General features: G+C 44.4%; 2 long non-coding RNA genes across 3 annotated transcripts; one reads left to right on the top strand and one right to left on the bottom strand.

Annotated features, from left to right (window-relative positions):
• Window positions 1-4,525: 4,525 nt before the first annotated feature.
• Window positions 4,526-22,612, bottom strand: LOC309542576. Of its 2 annotated transcripts, none has more exons than XR_014224296.1 (3): window positions 22,536-22,612; window positions 10,468-10,544; window positions 4,526-4,753 (listed from the first exon to the last, which is right to left on the bottom strand). It is a non-coding gene; the product is annotated as an uncharacterized lncRNA (long non-coding RNA). The 2 variants fall into 2 exon arrangements; XR_014224297.1 differs by lacking the exon at window positions 22,536-22,612 and adding an exon at window positions 14,418-14,600.
• On the top strand, window positions 5,270-6,577 carry LOC309542232. Its single transcript, XR_014224151.1, has 2 exons — window positions 5,270-5,824; window positions 6,445-6,577. It is a non-coding gene; the product is annotated as an uncharacterized lncRNA (long non-coding RNA).
• Window positions 22,613-24,220: the final 1,608 nt, after the last annotated feature.

Below are 24,220 nucleotides of genomic sequence, written 5' to 3'. Positions count from 1 at the left end.
AGTACCATTTTTCTGTGCCTACAGGAAAGGGAAGGGACTGGGAGGAGAGATAGCCAAGAAAGGGAGGATGAACAAACAGGCAACAGATTCCAGTGCTTCAGGAAGCTCTGGAGTGATATTTTGGTGTGAGTGAGAGTAGCAAACATGTAAGCACTGGGAAGGACTATGGCTTGAGCGTGAAAAGAAAAGGGTACCAGAATGTTGCAGAATGTCCCATGGGCAGCAAAGGGGCTTCTTCTTCCATGTTGTTCTTTTCATGCTAAAATAAGGAGGCTAAAATAAAGGGAAACTAAAATAAATCTGGAACTAGAGGCCTCACCTTTTACTTAGGTCCTTTGGCATGTTTAACATAATGAGTCATTTGATTCTTACTTGGGCTAGAGTTTTAAGGAGTGGCTTTCCGGTGTAAATATGTGGTAAAGAAGCAGCTAGGGAAAATAGCAAACATACACATCATCAGGGGCACTTTGGAAGTGTGATATGTAAAGCTGCCAAAAGAACACAAAATATAAAGTCAAATGTAAATTTGCTATGATTTATATAGAGAGGGGAAGGGAGAGAAAGTAATGGAAGCGTCAAACAGCACTCTGGACAAGTTTGTTCTGGATCCTGGTACGATGCCATTAATCACTAAAACTATGTATTTTGTTACTGTGACTAAGAAAACATAAATTTTAAATTCTGATAGCTAAACATCTGAGTTTCTGCCTTCATCGGTTGCTCTTCAACAGTTGCTCTTATGAAAATGCTGCTCTTTCCAAAGTTTCAGGTTTGAGGCTGTGGTGCTTAGAAGACCTTCATTTGCTGAAGCTAAGTGATGCTGTTACTACCCTCTTGGCTGAGGCCCTGTGATTTTAAGGCATTCAGCATGTACCTCCAGATGTTCTCCTATTTTGCTAACATTGTTGGAATCTCTACAGCAGTTATTGATAAATTAAAGAACTTGTCTGTATTAAAACATTTAGCAGCAGCGGGTCACTCCAATTCCTTTTGTCAAAATCACCAATTTGTGGTTTCTAAAAAGTTTGCATAGGTCAATTGTAGCTTTACCTGCATACAGGATATGACATCCCTTTTTTGCATTCAATGATATAAATTATATTGCAGGATCCACAGGTAATGTATTCTTTGATGTATTATTATTATTATTACTACTACTACTGCTACTACTATTTACCCACCCTTCACCCTAAGGTCCCAGGGTGAGTTACAATATTGAAACACAATATTAAAGAGTTTAAAACAGCTATGTTCTACTTCTCCTGGTGCTTTTGAAGGTAGCTATCACACAGGTGATTCAGGGTTTGAAATCACATGGATGAGATCCATGATTGCTGATCTGTGGTACAGCTCTCACTAATAGTTTGCATAGATTTGAAAGCTGGCAGAATGATACCTTTAGCAAGCCATTCAGTATTTGCTAACAAAAGGTAGCTTTCTCTTATTACCAGGTGATAGGAGATGCTGGATGGAAATCTACCGCAAATGAGATATATTGCTCTTTGTTACTTGACACCTCATTTGATGCAGGAGGCTTTCTCTAAACAAAATGGAAGCTTGGTGGATGTAGAGGATGCTCTCTTTGCAGAAGGTGTTCTTTCAGCTCTCTGATCCTTCATTGATATTTATCTTTGTTGCTGCAAATGAATTTGCTCCTGAAAGCCAAGGCATAGACACTTTTTAAAAATAGATGCTTTGGATAGCAGGATTTCCAGCATAGGTAGATGTGGGCATTATCAGGGGGTTTGTTGTAAAGAACAGTGGCTATTTTATTGTTTTCAGTGATGAGGAGGACATCAAGAAAAGGGATGTGTGGATTATCAGTGGTGCTGTTGAATGTAAACTTGGTAGTTGGGTGAGAGATGCGGGTGGTGCTGTGGTCTAAACCACTGAGCCTCTTGGGCTTGCCGATCAGAAAGTCAGCAGTTCGAATCCGTGTGACAGGGTGAACTCTCATTTCTCTGTCTCAGCTTCTGCCAACCTAGCAGATTGAAAGCACACCAGTACAAGTAGATAAATAGGTACTGCTGCAGTGGGAAGGTAAACGGCATTTCTGTGCACTCCGGCACTCATCACAGTCCTCCGTGCACCAGTAGCAGTTTAGTCATGCTGGTCACATAACCCAGAAAGCTGTCTGTGGACAAATGCCAGCTTCCTCGGCCTGAAAAATGAGGTGAGCACCACACCCCATAGTCACCTTTGACTGGACTGTCCAGGGGTCCTTTACCTTTTACCTTTAGCTGGATGAACAGAGTTTTGATGTAATTTGTAAATTGTTCTAAGTTCAGACCACAAAGATATTGGCTCCACCATGCAGGTGGTTTCTTAATGAGCTCTTATGGGTTGTCTTGTTAAAGTTTTCCCAAGGATATATTTCCATAAGATGGAGCAACAGTAGCACAATAGCCATGCCTTGTACCTGCAAGTGATGCTCTCCTTTAAATGTTGTTATTACAAGTAAGCAGTGCTTTTTTAAAGAGGGTACTGAAGGGTATGGGGACGCAGGTGGCACTGTGGTCTACACCACAGAGCCTAGGGCTTGCCAATCAGAAGGTCGGTGGTTAGAATCCCCGCAATAGGGTGAGCTCCTGTTATTCGGTCCCAGCTCCTGCCCACCTAGCAGTTCGAAAGTACGTCAGGTGCAAGTAGATAAATAGGTACTGCTCTGGCAGGAAGGTAAACGGAGTTTCCTTGCGCTGCTCTAGTTCACCAGAAACGGCTTAGTCACGCTGGCCACATGACCCGGAAGCTGTCTGTGGACAAATGCCAGCCCCCTTGGCCTATAGAGCGAGATGAGCGCCGCAACTCCAGAGTCGTCCGCGACTGGACCTAACGGTCAGGGGTACCTTTACCTTTACTGAAGGGTATGAAGCACCAGCACCTCTCTCTTTTTGGTTAAAAAGTGTGACACTTATTGTAACAACTTCATGGCGAGTACCGACACCTATTTTTCTATTTAAAAAAGCACTGCAAATAACCTCTGTTGGAGGATTTTTAGAATTTCTGTTGTTAAGGAACTCATTTAAAGCCTGAACACCATCTTTATGTGGCATTGGTGTAAATAGCTGTGACATCCAAAGTATAGTATTGGTGTGGAATTGGCACTGCTTGTTTAGAGACTTGACTTCAAGTAAGAAGTCATTAGTGTCTCTGATATGTGATGGGAGGCTTTGCACTATGTTTTGTAAGTTTAAGTCAATATAGAAATAAATCCTTTCAGTAGCTGTGTGGTTGGCAGATGTTCAAGGTTGTTTGGTTGTTGGAATGTTCAAGGTTGTTTGGCTTTGTGGATTTTTGGTAGCATGTAAAACCTGCCGTGTATGTGTTCCCAAGTAAACCTGAATATAAAGGGAGTTTCCTTGATGTCATTAATACATATTTTGTATGTAGCTAAGCAGCAAGAAGCAGGCATATTTGGTAGCCAGCCAACAGGCCAAAAAGCACATTATTCAGATGCATTCCAGAACACTGACTTTCATGTCTCCCTGTGTATATTTAAACTAGGCGTGCACAACTTATGACCCACCAAGTTGAATACAGACCAACAGTCGCCACAGTCTGTCACTTCCTACACTCTTTTGCAATCCCAGTCAGGCATTTTTGAAAGGAGGTTTGTTTAGCCCCTCGTGGACTGCCAGACCCGGTTGCTGAGCTGTGTTTTGATTGGCGGGTCACAAAGTGTGGAGGCCTATATTAAGCTCTCTTGTGTGCTTCATTTTCTCTCTTGTCTCCAGCCCGCAGCTCCATTAATGAACAGATGCGTCTTTAATTTTTCTACATTCCTCCTTAGCTATTCAAGATATATGGCAACCTTGAATCTTGGGGCATTTTTTAGTCACTGTTTCTTAGCACTTTGATTTCATAAGACTTTGGGCCAAACTACAATTGGTGTTAAACACACTCCTTAAAACTGTGTTTTAAAACCTTAACTGGAAGCCATAGGTGTGAGAGCCTGACCAGAATCACTGTCACCAAACGAAGGCTGTGAAAAAGAATTTAGCTGTCATCTCAACGGAGATACTTAGCAAAAAAAATCTGGGAGACCAAGCTACGTATTCAATTTCATCATTGTGGAAATAAGGAAATATAAGGAAACAAGCCTCATATTTATTTTTAGATGGCACCTGACATTGACCAGATTGTCACATATCGCACATATGTCGTCCCCAAGCTGTTGGAGATGAAGGGCCTCAAAAGCTTCTATCTCTCACTCTCTCGCTCTCTCTTTCTGCACGTGGGGTACATGTCCCACTGTGGAAGGGTTTTGAGAAAATACAGAAGATTACTCACCCAGATGTTATTCTGTTTCCATCCCTAGCATTTTCAAATATCTGGGATGGGCAAAATCTTGACGGCAAGAATAAAGACTTAATCAGGTTCCTCTTATCAGTGGCTAGATTAACCACTTCAAGGTTCTGGAAACATTTGGAAAATGCCACTTTAAAATACTGGTATATTCTTCTTTTGCTTTTTGCTTTATCTGAAAAGGTAACCCAAAAGAAACAAAAAGTATAACAAAAATAAGTTTTGTTTGACATGGTGTGATTTTATTTAATTTATTAATGAAGTAATTGAGGCTCCAGTAACCTCAGCTACACAGGCGGGTATATAGAATTATTTATAACTGTTTCTATTTTAACTGTAAGCCACCCTGAGTCCCTATCAGAGAAAAAAGGCAGGATGTGCTTCATCATCATCATCGCTGTAGTAGACCTTCCATGTCTTAAGCATCTCCAGCTGCATTTGCTAAACCCTGCAACAAAAAAGGTTGAAGTAGTTTAAAAGGACTCCAATGATTAATCTGTAATTCGTTTTTCTTTCTTTTCCTTTCTTTGGGTTGAACTATGTATAAGGTTCAAAGACTGTTTCTGCATTAAGTATTATAAATGCCAATTCACTTTTATAATTCACCCCCAAGATCAATAAACATTACACACACACAAACACACACTGGGTCCCTTACAGCCCTCCTCCACCTTCTGTCTGATCTCCACACCTTGTACCCATTCCTCTTGGCTCACATCCTAATATCAGGACCAGAAGCACAGGTGGCCGGGGGGGGGGGGCACAGACAGGGTGTGCCTAGAACAACTATAGCAGGGGATAAGGCACTGGATCTGACTAGTGAGCCAGATCCTTACCTCCTGCACCACCCAAAGGTCAAATTTGCTACGTGGGCAGGACTGTCCGCCTGACAATCAGCTGATGTCACAAACACACCAGGGGACCTGTTTTTTTGCATAGTAGCGCTATGAACAATCCACTGATTGTCAGTGCTTTTCAGGTGGCCTTGCAGGCCAGCCATGAACCCCATTTGGGTCCAGCCCCATGTTTACCTGCCCCACACTTGACATCACATATGATGTGAGCTGTAAGACAGAGGTGTGGCGGACTTGCATCTGGGTGGGATATACTATAAAGTGGCAAGCTTTTACTGTTAAAATATCAGCAGCCCGTGGTGGTCACAGCTTCACCTGGCATTGGGACTAGCGTAGGAATGGCGGTCCTCCTGTTGTGCCATGTTTGGCATGGCAGAGACACCAAAATGCCCTTCCTCTGGTGCTTCCTCCTACAGATGGGTGGATGGGAGTTGCCTTCTTGAATTGGACTATGATTTGAGTCAACAAGACATGTGTAGATCGTATAAGATATCTTGGCCGATGCTCCAGTAGCACTTTAGAAGCCAAGCTTTGTTTGCTCTGTACATACTGGCTGCAATGTGCTCTGGCATCTGAGCAAAGCCAGCCATTTGACCAGATCATTCAAGAGGAGCCGTCCAGAGTTTCCTACAGAAGAAACAAGATCTCGCTTGGCAAGCGTCCAGGTAACTCCATCCACTGCAATCTGTAAATCAAAGATGGTGACCCTGTGGCCCTCCAGATATTGCTGGACTACAGCTTCCATTATCCCAGGCCACTGGCCATGCTGGTTGGGGGTTGGTGGAAGTCGGAATCCACCATCTGGAGGGTCATGGGTACCTTATCCCTACAGAGAAAGCCTTATTGTCAGGATTTGCAACACCTTCTCTAATTAGACCTTCAGCCCAGAAAACTAGCTATGTGCCCAAGTGGGAAACCCGTCTTGGCTCTGAACTTCCAAATGAAGTGTGGAACAACACTACTAAATGGTACACTGAATATAAACAGAACATTTACAAAGCACTAATTTCCTGGTACTTGATGCCAGGGACACCCAGTCTAAAAAGATGCTTAGATTCATAATATGTGGATAAGCTGTCCATTGACCCAGAACTTCTGGATTCAAATCCTTACCACCGTCAGAGATATTACAGACAAAATGGTAGAACAAGGGCAGGGAGCATGTGGCCCTCCAGATATTAATGTTGGATTCCAGCTCCCATCAGCCCCAGCCAATATGGCCAATGTTCAGTGGCACTGGCCCTAGAAATAGAACCAACTGGTTTTTCCTTTACTCTCACTACAGCTTTCTAAAATCAAGAATACTGCAAGCGAAACAGAGGAATCACCACCAGAACCAATCCTACAAGAAGATGAGAACCCCTCCTTTAAAAAAATCGGTTTCAAAAAACACAAATAAAACATAATTAAAATGAGAAGGCATATCATGTGCTCCCACTGTTGCCCAAATAAGTCCAGTTTATTGTACACACATTTTAAAAGATAACCTCTGATTACCCTTTATGTATAGTGGAGACTAAGAAAGAAACATGACAAGTGGGATGCAAGAAGTTGATATGAAACAGGATAAGATGATCATCACAGGGAGATGACGGGTGGGAGGTAAAAGACCTTCTGAGGGAGAGAAGGGAAGATCTTCCAGGGTGGGAGGCCGGAAGAAGAAAGGGAAGCAACCAGGTGAGAACTGGGAGGGTCCACACCTTACTGTGTGAGACAAGGGCTAAGATCTACCTCTGATAGCTTTGTATTTCTTCTTTCCCCTTCTTTTCCCCCTTTTATTTTCTTTTATGTTATTTTCTTTTTTTCATTTTTATTTAGATTGATCTGTTTTTATTGTATTCTATGCTGAAAATATTTTCAATAAAAATATTTATTTTTAAAAAGAGCGCTTATTTCCTTTTTATTCCACCATTCTTCCAGAGAGCTGAAGGTGGTGTACATGGCCACCCCTTCCTCATTTTATCCTCAACTCTGTGAGGTAAACTAAGCTGAGGGAGGTAGCAGCTAGCCCAACGTCACCCGCTGAGCTTTGTAGTTATGTGGGGATTGAACTTGGGTCTCCCCACTCCTAGCCCAACACTCTGACCACTATGCCACATGGACCTCCCTGCCCATGCCTCACATTTGATCTTAATACATATCTTAATATATATCTTAATGCGGGGAACAGCATGCTGGACCAGACAGACCTTCTACCTGTCCTGCAGAGCTCTCCTTATGTTCTTAAGCTCTGTTTACAAAAGTTAAAAAGAAACCACTTTGCCTGCAATTCTGAGACCATGAAAGTACTGCTCAGCCCAGAACATTGCACAGGGTGAAGTTTCCATGGAATCATAAACAAGGTGCGGCACCAAAGGTACATAAAGCATCTTGCATGGCGATGACAAGGAACGGTGGGTGAAGGAACCATATGGCAAGGATCATGAAGGTGTCAAGGTTGCAGAGCCAGGATAAGACCCCTGGGTGCATCACCTCACCCGGTATTCTGGTTTGCTCCACCTAATAGTTTTTCCAGGACAAAAAACCAAACAAAACAAAACTAATTTGTTATGTAGGTTATGCTGAGAAATCGTGACTGGCTCACTCTGTGTGCTTCATGGCAAAGCAGGAAACCCAGGGCTTGCCAGTCCAAGTCCAACACTCTCTGCACTGTGCTACACCAGCTGCCAGATGTTTCCCAGGTTATTCCCATGTTGTTTGGTGATGGGAAGGTGCAGAGGCAATATCATCATCACTATTATCCATTTCCCCCCTTGATTGTTCCCTGGGAGGGGGGGAACAGCACCCATTTCAGAGCCTCATGATTCCCATCATCTTTTCTTCCTTCCTGGCTCACAGCAGAGATTGTTCCCAAGTTCTCTGAGGAGGAGGAAGCACAGTGCGGAAAGCAGAAACATTATTATTACCAACTCCTCGTCCACCTCTAATTTTGACATAGTCATGCTTATATAGGTGAATGAATAGTAAAGGTAAAGGGACACCTGACTATTAGGTCCAGTCGTGGCCGACTCTGAGGTTGTGGCGCTCATCTCGCTTTAACTGGCCGAGGGAGCCGACGTACAGCTTCCGGGTCATCTGGCCAGCATGACTAAGCCGCTTCTGATGAACCAGATCAGCGCACAGAAATGCCGTTTACCTTCCCGCTGGAGCGGTACCTATTTATCTACTTGCACTCTGACGTTCTTTCGAACTGCTAGGTGGGTAGGAGCAGGGACCGAGCAATGGGAGCTCACCCCGTCGTGGGGATTCGAACCACCGACCTTCTGATCGGCAAGTCCTTGGTTCTGTGGTTTAACCCACAGAATAGAGCTCCCCTAAAGGGCGGCACACAGGACTCCACAGACCATAAATCTGCCACTGGTTGTATCACTATTGGTATTTTGTATGCAAGTGAAATTGCGCTCTCTCTCTCTCTCTCTCTCTCTCACACACACACACACACACACACACACACACGGGGTGGGGTGGAGAGAAGAGAGAGAGAAACTCTCTGATTCCTAAAGGCTGGGTTACTAGCAAGGTTCTATTTATAGTTTGCTATATTGCTTCACTACAAAGCTTGCATTTTCCCAGGGACAGAAGCCGAACAACAACAAAAAGGTGTTGCCCTTCCTTCTTAGTCCCGGTCAGGGTTTAGATCACATTTGTGGGCTCCTTGCCCACTCTGGAGGAGCTGATAGCCTGTGGACACATTCCTCCACTTGTTTGGTCAACAGAAGCAAACTGTGTGGGTCACAAGCCATGCCCCAGGGAAAGATTTAATGAATGTTTAACCAGCAATTTGCTGCCTGTGAGAGGTGGAAAGCAATCCCAATTCAATACAAATGACAGACATGGCTGGCAAGTGCAGCAGGCGTAGAAAACCGTCAGAAAGAGGGAGGAAAAGAGGAAGGCACTGTCTGCCCTGTCAACAGAACTGCTAGCATTTCTTGATGTTACAACTTCAAGAGTAGAAACACACACTGGGCACAGAATTCAGGGTTCTTGGAATCTCCTATTAAATTTCAAGTACAAATTTCTAGCCCTCATGGCTGAAAAGACAGATTTGGCCACTGCCCGGTGAGATTTAATAAAATTGGGGTACTAAGAGAGTTATAACAAATAGTTCTTCCCTACTATGAGTAGCACAAACAGATATAAATGGTTGAGAATCAACAAATGTTTCAGGTTTGCTTAATTTGCACATTTTGCACTGGTCACAAATGTCTAGCTTTGTTATTCTATGGGGGGAAATGATATTATTATTATTATTACTATTATTATTGGTGCAAGTCTGCAAGTCTCCACGATGTTGAGCTGCAAGAAGAATTGTGATTCTTCAGATCAGGGAAACTAGGCCAGCTTTATTGGATTTATTTTGGAAAAGATCACTCCTTAACAACAACAACGACAACAATAATCTTTTATTATTTATGCCCTGCCCATCTGGCTGGGTTTCCCCAGCCATTCTGGGCAGCTTACAGCATATATAAAAACATAATAAAACATAAAACATTAAAAACTTCCTGATACAGGGCTGCCTTCACATGTTTTCTAAAAGTTGGGTAGTTCTTTATCTACTTGACATCTGAAGGGAGAACATTTCGCAGGGAGGGTGCCACTACCGAGAAGGCCCTCCCAGGAAATGTTAAATTCAGGACTTAGCGGTCAAATGGGTCCTCCACTTTAGATGCTTGCTGCTCCCAAATCCTGCTACTAGGTATATGAATTTAAATCCCCTTTCACCACCCAGAACCATAGCTCATTAGAGAGGGAGTGAGGGCCTTAGCTCAAAGAGGGTCTCAGACACAGGTAACTCATTCTGTTTCAATGCTTGAGGCAAAACAGGAAGGTGCTCCCCCCCCCATCATTGAAACCACTCTACCAAAGCCTCACTTACCGGGGTCATGAGGTGGCAGCTTCCAGCAAGATCTCATGTGAGCTCCACAAGATCTCTTGAGAGTTCTGCCAGATCTCGCCGGAAGCCACCACCGGGGCTCCTCACTTCTCAGGTGGAAGTAGCGGGGGTGGCACCTGTGGGGGCAAACGCCCCATGGGATTTTGCCATTCAATATGGCTGCCTCAATCCACCTCATGGGTGGACCTGCCTTGGCCTCAGATTTAGACACTTGTTATTTTGGGGGCATTTGATAAGTTTTGCCATTTGTCTTTATGTGCATCAAGCCAAAATGGGACACACAGGCTCAGGTTACACTTACAGCTAAAGCATCCCTGACAGATAGCCATCCAAGTTCTGCTTAAAAATCTCCAAGGAAGGAGAGTCAACCACTTCATGTGGGAGTCTGTTCTACTGTCAAACAGCTCTTACCGTCAGAAAGTTCTTCATGATGTCTAGACGGAATCTCCCTTCTTGGAACTTGAAACTCTTGGTTCAGGTCCTGCCCTCTGGAGCAGGAGAAAACAAGCTTGCTCAGTCTTCATGTGACCACCCATTAGATATTTGAAGATGTCTATTATATCTCCTCTCGGTGTCCTCTTTTCTAAGCTAAAAGTGCCCAGCTGACGCAACCATTCCTCATAAGGCTTGGTTTCCAGACCCTTGATCATCTTGGTCCTCCTCCTCTGCACATGTTCCAGCTCATCAATATCCTTCTTAAATTGTGGCACCCAGAATTGGACACATTAATCCAGGTGTGGCCTGACCAAGGCAGAATAGAGCATGACTATTACTTCCCTTGATCCGGACACTAGACTTCTGTTGATGCAGCCTAGAATAGCATTAGCGTTTTTTGCAACTGCATCACACTGTTGACTCATGTTAAGCTTGTGGTCTACTTAGTGTTAAATTTAATGCTACATAAAGTGTTGAACAAATGTGATTGTATTGTATTGTATTATCGAAGTTGCAGAGAAAGCATGTCAGTATTTTTCAATGTAGCTGCACAGGAGGGTATTATTCTAGCTTTGAATCTTATATACCAATAGTGAATTCCATAGAACTATACAGCTGGAAGAGCCCCCAAAGGATATTTAGTCCAAACCCCTGCAATGCAGGAATCGTTTGTGGGCTCGAACCCACAACCTTGAGGTTAAAAACCTCATGCTCTACTCACTGAGCCATCCATTCTATGAGTGTGGAGCCTTATGCATCCAAAATGCACCACCTGTGCACAAGGTGGAGGTATCAACAGGCTTGGGGGAACCAAAGTTTTGCAGAAGCACACTAACTCTTTAAGGGGGCAAGTAAACAGGAGGGACATTAAAACAGCTCATTGGGGACAGAACATGTCCAATGAGTATGGGATACTAACCATCCCTAACTGTTGGGGCAGGTGCACAGAAAACCAGACAATAAAGAGAAATGTAATGAAGGCACTTGGGAAAGGGCATGGCTGGCAGGTTAAAAATCTGAATGCCACAGTTTCCACTTGTACCTTTCCCAATATAAAAAAGCCCCTAGCATTGCTTGTTTTCATGATGGCTGCAGGATACAGAAGTGATTTCTTCAGTGATTCTAGTATCTTTATTGTCAGGGAACTGCCATCAGTGCCGGAGGGAGAGAGCAAAATCCAGAGGGATTCCAGAGAACGTCCTGGGAGTGGGAGAGGCAGCCCATCTTCTGGGGAAGAGAATCAGCGTAGCACCAGTGGAGAAGGGGGGCAGATGGGGGAAGCGGCGAGGCGGTCCTATGACTCCTTGCCGGGGACCAGCGGGGAGAGTACGGGTCCTCTGCTGCCTACGCCCTCCTTGCGCAGAAGGCTTCCGCACAGAGAGAGTAGGAGGAGACTAGGCGTCAAAGAGCTTCTTTGCTGGAAGAAGTTTAAGAAATGCCCACTGACGGATTCTGCCAGCAATTGAGACAGCCACGGGAGAGTGGCTGTCCGGACAGAAAAGGTTCACTCAGGCAACCCAGACAGGTGTTTGCACCGGCTTACACACGAGGAACCCCTAGAACCATTACATTTATGGATAATTAATTTGCTACCTAAAGGTTATGGAAAAGACATCATCCCCCCCCCCCCGGTGTGCTAACAATGAGATCTCTCAGTTTCCTCAATTAGGTCAACTCCTGTGATTAATATCCCCCCACGAGAGCTATTAAACACTGGTTAAAATTGCTGAGAAATGACTGGGAGAAAAGATATATGATCTCCGTCATGGATTTCTCATCTCTAATTGCTAGGCTTCTTTTGACAAGTGGCCGGGCCAGAAACAGGGAGTTCCACCAGACACCATGACATGGGTGAAAGGGATGTCAGGAACAAAAAGAGCTTGGGTAGGTGAATAGACATCCTTCTTCGAGTTGCAAGCCCTGCTCTGATCACTCGTCATCCTCGTCACCTCCCAGAAAATGCAGTAAATCTGATACTTTCCTTGATGTCTCAAAGAAGTACCAGCAATATTTTAACCTGCTCGTGCAAGAGCCAGCTTGAAAGCTGAATTGAAACCTTCAATAGAAAACCCAACCAAGTCGAGAAGGGTGGAGGAATGCGGGGAGGGAACCTGAGGCAGCATCTGGGGCACACCTCAGCTGGTTTTAGCCAGCAGGAAGAGGGTCTCCTCCTAGTATCAAGTAGACAGATAATGAGTGTCTTTCTGATGATGAAATGGACCTCATGCACTTCGTGGAAATGGCTTGCTAAGAGGCTAAGACTCCAATAACTGAAAACACAGGATACCTTCCCACTGTTGACAGCAATGGCCAGCACTCAGTCAAGCCTCACCTGATGCCGGGAACAGATTTTACCAAGACACTCTCTTTCTCTGAATTTGTTCTCTGTGTTGCGAATGTCAACATTACTGTTGTTCTTATCAACAGAATCCAGCCTCCAATAATAAATGGATTCCAGGAAGGTGATAGCTTGATGGATGATTCCTATACTGTAACTAACACAGAGAATTTGCTTTTGCAGCTCTGCTGGCACGACAAAATGGGATGTGTATACTGAGCCTTCAGACTGCACGCTTCCTCTTCCACCTTCGGGATGTCAGAGAATTCAGACAAAAATGGAAACTGGAGCAGAAAATGCTGACGTTCACTTCATCTCGTATCCAGAAGAGAAATGGATCTGGCAAATGCAATCAGTATTCGCTGTTTTTGTTACCGCTGTCAGTAAGCATTGTGTTTCCTTTGCATGGGAATGAATGCTGGGGAATCAATGAATTGTGCCAAATTTGGCCATGACAGACAGCAACATGAACGTCTTTTTTGCTGGAAGCCAAACTGCAGCAGAACAGAAGCAGCACTGCCTGCAGCAAATACGTCTCGGAACAGAAATGGATGGCTGCTTACATCCTTACTCCACCCTCTTCCCAATGGGCAACAGCTTGCCAGAGAAACTTCCTGCTATCAGCAAAGTGGTCCTGCAGGAAAGGACACCTGAAGAGGTGAAGAGGGTGTTGCTGAGGGCATCACTTTCCAGTGAGCTAGAGCAGTGGTGCATGCAACACACTTCTGCTCTAGGCAGTGCCAGATTTATGTATAAGTTATTCAAGCTATAGCTTAGGGCCCCTCTCTCTTGCCCCCCCCCCAAAATAAAGGAAAATAACTGGATGTACATTTCCAAAATATAAGATAAAAAACAAATAAAATAAAACCTACATACAGCAGGTTTTATGTATTAATAATTACATACAGCAACAGTATGTATTACTACATACAGCAACAGTATGTATTAATAATTATTTCACTACAGTAGTACCTCTGGTTACATACGCTTCAGGTTACATATGCTTCAGGTTACAGAGTCTGCTAACCCAGAAATAATACCTCAGGTTAAGAACTTTGCTTCAGGATGAGAACAGAAATTGTGCTCCAGCTGTGCGGCAGCAGCCGGAGGCCCCATTAGCTAAAGTGGTGCTTCAGTTTAAGAACAGTTTCAGATTAAGAACAGACCTCCAGAACGAATTAAGTACTTAACCCGAGGTACCACTGTATTAATATACTTCTTCTTTCACTATTTATATACTTCTTCTTAATTGTATTTCAGTTCAACAATTACTTTGATAAAATACATATTTTGTTATGTGCTAATAATAATAATAATAATAATAATAATAATAATAATAATAATAATTGATTTATTTATACCACGCCCATCTGGCTGGGTTTCCCCAGCCACTCTGGGCGGCTTCCAAAAGAATATTAAAATACTATGATACATCAAACATTAAAAGCTTCCCTAAACAGGGCTGCCAGGTATGGCTTTAGATACCTATTAGGTCCATAAATTACCAGATAGCATATATTCAACAACAAAAAACAGTGCCAAATTGTTGTTGACAGAGGACAGCTGGACATATAACGGGCCCCATTACCTTCAGTAGCTTAGGGCCTCATCTGCAAATCTGGCCCTGGCTCCAGGCACTCTGGCAGAAGTCTTTCCAAGGTACCACAGACACCCTTTTATTATTACTGCAATGTCAGGAACTTTGCCTCTGCCACAGAACTACAGGTGCTCTTCCTACCCTTTCAGTAGTCCCCAAAAAAGGAACACAATGAGTTAATAGGTGAGACAAGCCACACACACAAAAGGAAAGGGTATATTTTATAGGACTCAGTGATTGCTTTAACACAATGCACTGGCCTTTTGACTCTTCCTCTCCTAAAACTATCTTCCCCGGCCCATTCTACCTGGTGGTTGTGCATCTGAAACATTTTGGTACTGAATTTGCTTGTTTTACTCTTTCCTCCCTGGACCTGTTTCCTTTTGTGCAATGTCTAAACCATAAAACTGAAGGCAGAGCCAATGTCATGTTGTAATCTGGTAGATCCTGGCACCAGTGCAGTTGGCATAACTTCATATTAAAAAGATACCCCTCAATAAACTATATTTGTCTCAAATTTGACATGGAAGGCATGAGTAAATATCCTGACCGTCTAATTCTTAATGTGGAGATTGGCACACTAATCCTATGATAACAGCTGAGATTAATTATCACCTCCTGTAAGAAAGAATTGGGTTCCGCATTGACAATAGGATCTTCATCCCAAGGTAAACTCACGATTCAGAAAACATGCAGATTCAGGAAACATGCAGATAACCAGTTAGTCATTTCTTACTTGGGTCGTTTCCTTTCAACTTCAAACTTGGTGAAGTCAACAGAATAGTAGACATACATTCACTGGACACAGAGCAAAGGAACGGGTGAGATTCCTGCTGCCTTGATAGTACAGGATTTTAAAGGAAGAGCTTAACTCTTGCATTGATCTCTGATCCCTGATTTAGTGTTATTTCAATATCAGGTATATTCCCCTTTCCTTCTCTTTTTAGCATGGGTCTGCGGCACATTGTTACACCCACTCTCTAGGCTTTGGGGATAGTTAGGGATTCCTTTACCTTTTCAGATCAAGATGTGTCTGTGCTGCATGATTTGCTGCCTGCATATCTGAACCTGACTGTAACCCATATACTCTTGTTTCTTTCTTTTCACATAATAAACCAAGCTTTCTGAAGGAGCGTCTCCACCCCATCTTTCTGCCCAGACACTGAAGTCCAGCGCCGAGGGCCTTCTGGCGGTTCCCTCACTGCAAGAAGCGAAGTTACAGGGAACCAGGCAGAGGGCCTTCTCAGTAGTGGCGGCCGCCCTGTGGAACGCCCTCCCACCAGATGTCAAAGAGAAAAACAACTACCAGACTTTTAGAAGACATCTGAAGGCAGCCCTGTTTAGGGAAGCTTTTAATGTTTAACAGACTATTGCATTTTAATATTTTGTTGGAAGCCGCCCAGAGTGGCTGGGGAAACCCAGCCAGATGAGTGGGGTAGAATTGATTGATTGATTGAGATATGTGCCTTCTTTATGGGGCAACGGGCATGCATACTACTCCAGCAAAAGATTGTAAACTTCTTGGAAGTGTGTGTAGGGAGCAGATAGGTGGTGGACAGACACGTGGGTTCAGACATACACCTCGTAACATTGTTACGGCACCTACTCAAAAACCCAATAATCTGGCCTAGTATAGGTGACCTTGAATGTTAAAGCTCTTTTTACAACAGGAGGAAGGAACACGCAAGAGTTCACTATCTTACTCCCTCTGCAGACATGCTTACATGAACATGGTCTATTTGCTTTGCTTCATCTGTTCTTTGACTTAAAGTGTTCCATGGAACTTGAAAGGATTAAACACTAGTTAATTCTAACTGTTAGCAAAACAACAGCAAAAGTGTAGGTAAGGAGCTGGACTCCTGCTTCAAGATTTCCTTTCCATGCGTGCTCCCTCCCTCTCTCTCCTCGTTAAGTTCACCTTGTCAACAACAACAACACACACACACAGACACCCTTTTGGGAGTGACTCCACAATCTTCCTTGGCTAAAAGGAAGAGTGGCCTCTCTCCTTGTTCTGGTGAAACGCTGTGCATGCTTCCCGATGTGCTTTTGCGAGTGCTGCCTTTGTTCTCAAGCTTTCAAAAGTGAATCAAAAGACCCACTAAACCAGACACATTTTGAAGTCTCCCTTTGAGCAACTGAGATTGTGCTGGAATAGCTCTCTCCACAATGAAAGCATGTGTGGCATTCACTCACAGCATTCTTGCTATGTGGACTTTAACCAAAATAAAGGTGAAAAAGGAGATTTGCTTGGCAGTGTTTAATTTGAAATAAGCTCTGCCCCCGCCTATCCCACATCAATCCATATGTTTAACAGCATGAGGTGGTTATTTCAGGTTGAGGGAAATGCTGTCTGACCATGTGTGCTGGGAGCATTTGCTTCCATTTTCATTTAACTGCAAACCCTAAACTCTGATGAACCATATCTAAAATTAAGGACCAGAATGATGAACCGGCAGCCTGTAGATGCCGTTGGATGCCATCTTCCATCATCTCCAGCCACTGGCTATGCTGGCCCTGGAGTCTAACATCCGGAGAACCACGCGTTTCCCTTCCATAGTTTAGGGAGCTAAGCCAGCTTTATAAACCATAGTCTGAAATTGGCTCATTTCAATCATAAACCATAGTTAAGGCCAGACCTGTGCAGAGCTTGTCTGAGGCCCCAGAAGGAAGTCTTGTTCTTGGCATGACAGTGCAAGTCCGGCAGGCCCCTGGCAGGCCCCTCTGGCCAGCCTAGCCCTCCAAAGCCCAAGGCAAGTGCACCTGGCTTCCCTCACACCCCTGCATGGGCCTAGGTAAGGCTAACCACAGTTTGACGGGTTTGAGACAGTATGATAACAATTAAAATAAAAAAATTCCTTCCTGTAGCACCTTAAAGACCAACTAAGTTAGTTCTTGGTATGAGCTTTCGTGTGCATGCACACTTCTTCAGATACATGCACACGAAAGCTCATACCAAGAACTAACTTAGTTGGTCTTTAAGGTGCTACAGGAAGGAATTTTTTTATTTTGACTATGGCAGACCAACACGGCTACCTATCTGTAACTGATAACAATTAGTTACAGATGGAAGTGGAAGCTTCCTGTCTCTTCATAGCCGCACCAGGAGGAGGAGGAGGAGGAGGAGGAGGAGGAGGAGGAGGAGGAGGAGAGTAACTCCCAAGCCCAAGACTCGCCCATGTAACTCTAAACCATAGCCAGGGTTGTCTTACCCATAGGCTCTAGGGGTGCAGGGCACCTGGGCGCCGGGCTCTCAGGGGCGCCAGGCCGAGAGTCCGGGGCCTGAAAGTTGAGTCCGGGGAAGAGCCCGCCTCTCAGTCGGAGCGCCACGGTGTGCTCTTCTGCTGTGAGCGGCTCTGTGCTGTGTATTCAGGGGCAACCGAGCCAGCGAGACGCTGAGGCAGCCGGCCAGCTCCTCCCTCCTGCGCTCCTGGAACTGGGTAACCGGGGGGGGGGGGCAGGTGGATCTTTGCACCCCAGTGCCACATATGCTTAAGACAGCCCTGACCATAGCTTAGTATTACACTCAAAAAAGACCACCAAATAGGCAACACACTCAGAAGGCTGTTTATGCATGCAAATTTTCCTTCCTGGAGCAGAGCAAAAGGTGCCTTCATTAATACAAGAAGTCCACACGCCAGGGGCAGGATTCCATTCAGAACTGTCACTCCACTGTAGCCATGTAAAATCTATTGAAATAAGAAAAGGCAATGTAACAGCAGCATGGAGTGGACTGCATGCTACAGCTCTCCTTCATGCATTATGGTTTTAACAGATACAAATGAAAGCACCCTGTTGTGTACTCAATAATGTTTGAAGTTCATACAGTTAGTACATGGCAGAAAGAACCACACTGCTTTTCCACATTTTTTGAGGAGGGAGAGACGGCATGCATGTTCAAAACGGTGTCACTTTTAAAGGGTGAATGATCCAGGCTGATGAACACGTGCTCATTAGCATCTTAAAATGTAAAGCAATGCTAAACACCGCTGGGTTTCAGGGGTATAAACTGAAACAGGGGAAATTATCCTGTGATAATATGAATGTCAAATATAGCTAACCAATCATTCTGTCAACACCAGCTTCCAAGTAGCATAATTTACAGAAAACTTGTGATTGCACATGGCACAACTGTTACTTAGAACTTGACACACACAAACCCCATTTTGCTTTTCTGTTGTTGGATGTTATAAAAAAAAAATTCACGAAACCTCTCCATGCTAAAATCAACATGGAAAGGTTTATATCCTCATAGTTGCATGCAAGTAAAAAGTCTGTGTTTGACTCTGGAGCAAAGTATTGCTTCTGACAGCCAGTGTCCGCCGGCGCTTAGGATGGAGTGTGATTGGCAAGAGCAGAGAAATGTCAGAAAGTGCAATGTTATGGTGTTGCCGCTACACTTCCGTAACTGCAGAATATCACAGGGATACAAATGTTTAGAATCAAATGCGGGGGAGGAAGAGCCTCTGGACAATGCCATTATTTGCATAACATCAAACCTAACGTTCATAGGCCATGTTAAGCATTGAAGGGAGTTCTAGAGGACATGTCCCCTTCTGCTATGCCTCACCAAAACAGAGGGCAAAAGAGGACACCGATTTGCATATGCTCACGTATATGTACAGATGGACATTTTGAAATAATTACTATAGTTTAAATAGAGATACAGTTCATCTCATCATAGCGGGGAGGACTGTGACCCGTGTGCCTAGTCAGTCTGCTCTCCAGCGCTGTGCCAGGGGGAGAAAATATAGCCAAGACATATCTCCAGGGCTTAAAGCCTGCCCTGGCTGTCGCTGAGCCAATGGACCAAGCCCAAGTTTCTTGTGTTAATTTACAAGGTGTGCAGCAGTCCAGGGTGCAGATTCAATCATGTTTCTTCCTGCCTCCCTATATGAAAAGCCACCCTGACTACTTGCTTCAGGAACCCAGAAGGATGAACCATGAACTGTGAATTCTGCTCCCTTGGCCCAACATCACTTATTATAGGCTGGAAATCAGTAGTCTTGCTGTGGCTGAGAAGAGGACTGTTATCTTGCTGTGGAGCAGCAAGAGGTAAGGTACAACCCTCTACATGTTGTTGGACTACAACTCCCATCATCCTTGGCCACTGACTATGCTCACTGGGGCTGATGGGAGTTAGAGTCCAGCAACAAGATCTAGAGGGCCAGGGATTCCCTGATGGGAGCTGTGTGGGTTTTTAAAACCTGGTTGCTAGCTTTTTGTGTTCAGGCTAGAGGAGCAATGAGGAAGTTGTTGAAGCAGAATGGTTTCACCAACTATAAAACCCTGTTACGTGTTCTGTTGCTTGTTATATTCTCTGAAATGAGGGACATTTGAGGCAGTAAGACAAAGATACGCCCTGGAGCTAGCAAAGCTCTTTGCTAATGGGATAACCCAGTGCAAATATGGTATGTGTTAGATCACATGCAGATGACCTCTTAAAAGATTTCATACAGGACACCTGAGAACATAAAATCAATCAAGAAGTGCCAAGCCGCAAATTTTGAGGCAAACTGCCAAATCCAAAGTTTATACTGTAGACACACCTGTAACCCAATAAAGAACAGTGGGATAAACAGCTCAGGAGGGATGGTTCTGAGCAGGAAAATGGCTGACAAGGAAATGATTAATCCCCTCCATGTGCTTAATCAAAATGGTTGCCTCCCAGGGCTGGTTTTCATTTTTTCAAAACTGATTGGGAGTCCATTAGATGTGTTTGTCATGCATATCAGAGGTCCCCTACCCCTGAGCTGGCTGCCTACAGAAGTGAAAAATCAGCAATAAGCAACATGGCTGGACTAGGTGCCATGTTCCACCAGCTATTGAAAATATTATTTTCCAAACAAGCTTTTGATTCTGCTGCTGCTTAAGATAGTGTCATGCATTAGGGGTGGGGGGGCAGGCTCTTATGCCAAGAGCCTTCTAACTAACCCCTGGATGTGGCAAGTGTTAAAATATAAGCCAGGCCGGCTTTCTGTTGAGACAATAGCCTGAGTGACGGACCATTAAGAGAGCAAAGGATGTGGATCTGTGCGAGATGGCAAATGGGTGCCCCCACTCCCTCAACTAGCTGGTGGTTAGAAAAAAGGCAAAGGCAAGAGTGATGTGAGGTAGAAGCAAAGCAGCAAGCTGGGAACCAAGAAAGACAGAGCAATGCTTGATTTCTGTTCGAATGGTTTTAAGCACCTGGACAGCAGCCATGAGCAGACCGTCCAGTCCCAGTCTTCCCCATGATGGTGAGATGCACTGTGTTCCTCTTTAGATTATAATACTATTTCTGCATTTGCATCTATTGGTCTAAGTAAGCATATCCTCCTCTGAGCGAGGAGCCCTTGCACCTCAGGTTTATTGGAAGCAATGCCGACCTGAGTACTGTGACGCCTGAGGCGGAAAATCTCCATCTCTCTCCATACCTCATCACAGCAGTAAAAATATAATAAACAAAATCATTGACAATTTGTAACCTTTCAGAAATGTGCTGCTGGAGGCAAGCACTGAATAATGGCAGGGCCAGCTGGGGCTGCCAGGAGTCAGGATCACACACATTCCTCATGGAGGAGGCAGCCCTGCAAATATCTCTCCCTTTAGCAAGAAGCAGCCCTTTTCCGTCCTAGTGAAGCCACAGTGCCTTCTGCTGGCTCTATGTGCAACTGCAAGCATCCTCCGACAGGGAGGCCAGATTTGGATTTGGAAGGAAGCAGCAGTGAGCCTAAAATTCTGGATGTAATTGACTCATTGTGTGGAGGGGGTGTCTTTAGATGATAGCGTCTTTATTCGCTTGTTTCCGAATGTGGTAAGCCAGCTGTGCTGAATTTCAGGCAAGGGTAAGTATTTTCCTGTCAAGTGACTTCCTGGACCTCGGCTCCAAACTCCCGCCTTGAGTTCATTACTGGGATGCAGCATGAGGCAAACACAAAAACAGTCAGGGAAGCACCAGAGATCTAAGCTGCCAGCCAAATCTCTGGGCCATTTGCCAGAACCAGGAAGGAAGCGAAGCCAGAAACAAATGCAAGCCAAGCCCATTTTGTTATTCTTGCACAACAACCTCTTGCACACATCTAACAAGGTTTTGCATTGGGTGGGGGCCTGAGTTTGTAGCCTGAGTGCACACACCTGTGCTACGAACATTTCATGCAAAGTTAACTCCTTAGATCCCCAAGTATTATTGAATGTCCTTTCAACCACTGATCCCATTTTTGTTTGACCTGTCCAACGCCAACCCGATTGGGCGCAAAACTAAATTTACTTGCGATAGGTTTTAGCAACTAAACATGCTCATTGATCCAGCCTCCCCCAACCTGGTGCCCTCCCATGTTTGGCACTGCATTGCCTGGCCATTTGCAATGCTGGCTGGAACAGATGGGAGCCGAGTTCAAAACATCAGGAAGGTAGCTGGATAAGGAAGGCTGTACTAATCAATAGATGAAGCATTATGCAAGCATGACCTTTTTCAAATAGCTTCATTAGGATATATATATTTAAAACCACACACACACACACACATACACATGCTTAAAAGAAATCGCAAGGTATACAATAAAGATATGGCATAAGAATACCCAGTCATCAGTCTAAAGCATATAATATTATTTAATCTACAGCAACCAAAAATATCTGGATGTCTTTGAAAGTTCAATGTTGCTTTTGTTTTTCTTATTCATGTAATCCATAAGACAATACCAGCCAGTTGTAAATGAGTCTTGGTGTCTCTGTCCTTTGGCCAGTCTTATTTTGACGGTCAATTTATCTATTGCCCTATTAAGGGCAATTGCCAGACTCTGTTAAACCAACTGGATAAGGATGCCCCTTCCAAGTCTCCCCTCAAACAGGCTATAACAAATCTAATTACTAACAATAAATAACCCAGATTTCTAAAAGAAATACCTGTACATTCTGACCCTGTGTATTCAGTAAAGTTAACACAAGGGACTGAGTTATTTGTTGACCAGTGATAATATGTATCTCTAGAAAGACTGTCTCCCCAATACCTGACACCATAACGTAATACCACCACATATGCTGCCATGTGCCTTAGTTCCACATCCTTGCTTACAGACCAGGTGAAGGGAAGGGTTAATAGGCGTAAGCTGAAGAGGTATGAGGTACCATTTCTGCAATATTTTCAGGGAAGATTCCTTTGTAGACGCTGACCTTCTCGCTTCACTGCAAGCACACTCAGCCAACGCTGGAAACAGTAGAAAGTGGAATGTCCAAATAGCATTTTGTAAGAAAAAAGGAATCTTTATCAGAGAACACATAGTTGTGTAGATAAAGACCTGGCTAAAACTCCTGGAAAATGCCCCGTCATAAACACACAGACCAAGTGGTTGCAGCTCATTGTCAGGGAGTCAGAAGTCAAATTTTATGTGTGCAATTTATTAGGAGAAAATTTAAGGTGTGTCTTTGACCTCCCTGCAACGACTCTTTTGGAAGAACAAGGCAAGCATCATGGTATCTCAGGGAGCCCCCCTACACCCCCCCTTTCCTCTCATGGCCACAGCTCAGCTTAATATTCAAAGGGACTCAGGAGTTTCAAGCAAGGGTCAGCAAACTTGCTGGTCCTGTGTTTGCAAACTGTGGGAACTGTCATGGGTACCACACACACCAATGTATTACTTGGTTACACTAGAATGCTTATTTCATGTCTGATTTCACTGGGCAGGAGGAACCACAGATACCAGGGAAGACCTCTGGGAATTCATGCGCACCCATGGGTGCCACACTGGCAACCCCTAGTCCACAGAGATAACATTGTTTCTCCTGCCTACTTTCACAACCACAGTTTCCCAGCAAGTCTCTAGAAACCAATGAATTAACCATACCCAACCTGTGTGTCTGTAAAGTGCATTGAGCCTCCTGGAAATCAATAGGGCAAAGCCAGACTGCTTTTAATCAGTTGGACTCACCGTTACAATGACCCAGAACTGGCAACAAAGGCAGAAAAAGAGATTCAAAGACAATCTTATCACTGTCTCGAAATACTGGTATCAGCAGCCTGTGTACACACACACATGGAACAGGGCAGACGCATTTGGCAAAGAGGCTTGAAAACCTGCCTTTAAATTATACGCAGGGCTTTTCTTCCAGGAGGAACTCATTCCTGGCACTTCTCAGGTGGGCACCATTGCCATTCTAAGAGGGAGGCATTCGTGGTGAGTTCCGGCACCCCTATTTTTCTAGAAAAAATAGCGCTGATTCTACGTATGCTAAGAAAGCAAACATTGGGAGCAGGGAGAGCAAATAGGAATGGGGTGCAAGCATGGTCGGTCATCTGAATGGAAGACATGGTGGCAAAATTTAGAAGATGGCATTGGGGTGGCTGTGGTGGGGTGATCTTGTAGTTCCCCTAGTGAACTTTCGCTACTTGCTTACGTTCTGAACTTCCACAACCATTGCAAACCTGTTAAGTCTTAAACTTTTCCTAGAGCAGGAATGGGCAAGTTCCCCCCCCCCTGGAGAAAATTGTTTTGGGCCCAAGGGGAGGGGGAAACATGTCAACTGTGGGTGGAGCCAAACCCAGTGGTGGGCGGGGCTTCCCCATTTTCTTATATACAACACCCTCTTTTTCCTCTGCCCCCCTTCTCTCCCCAGCAAACTTCTGGGAAAGGGACATCTCACTCTTGCCTGAGACTTGAACTGATTGCTCGCAGAGGGCTTATGAAATCTGACTGAGGGCTGCACAAAATTAGCCCGAGGGCCAGTTTGCCCATCCTTGTTCTTGACTGGTATCAGTTCCCTGTAGCCATGTTGACAGCCTCGCCCAGAAACTGAACACCGAATTCAAGTGCTTC

Source organism: Podarcis vaucheri (assembly GCF_965113315.1).
Source record: "Podarcis vaucheri genome assembly, chromosome: 10".
NCBI classification, from domain to species: Eukaryota; Metazoa; Chordata; class Lepidosauria; order Squamata; family Lacertidae; genus Podarcis; species Podarcis vaucheri.
This window is presented reverse-complemented; position numbering and strand designations above follow the sequence as displayed.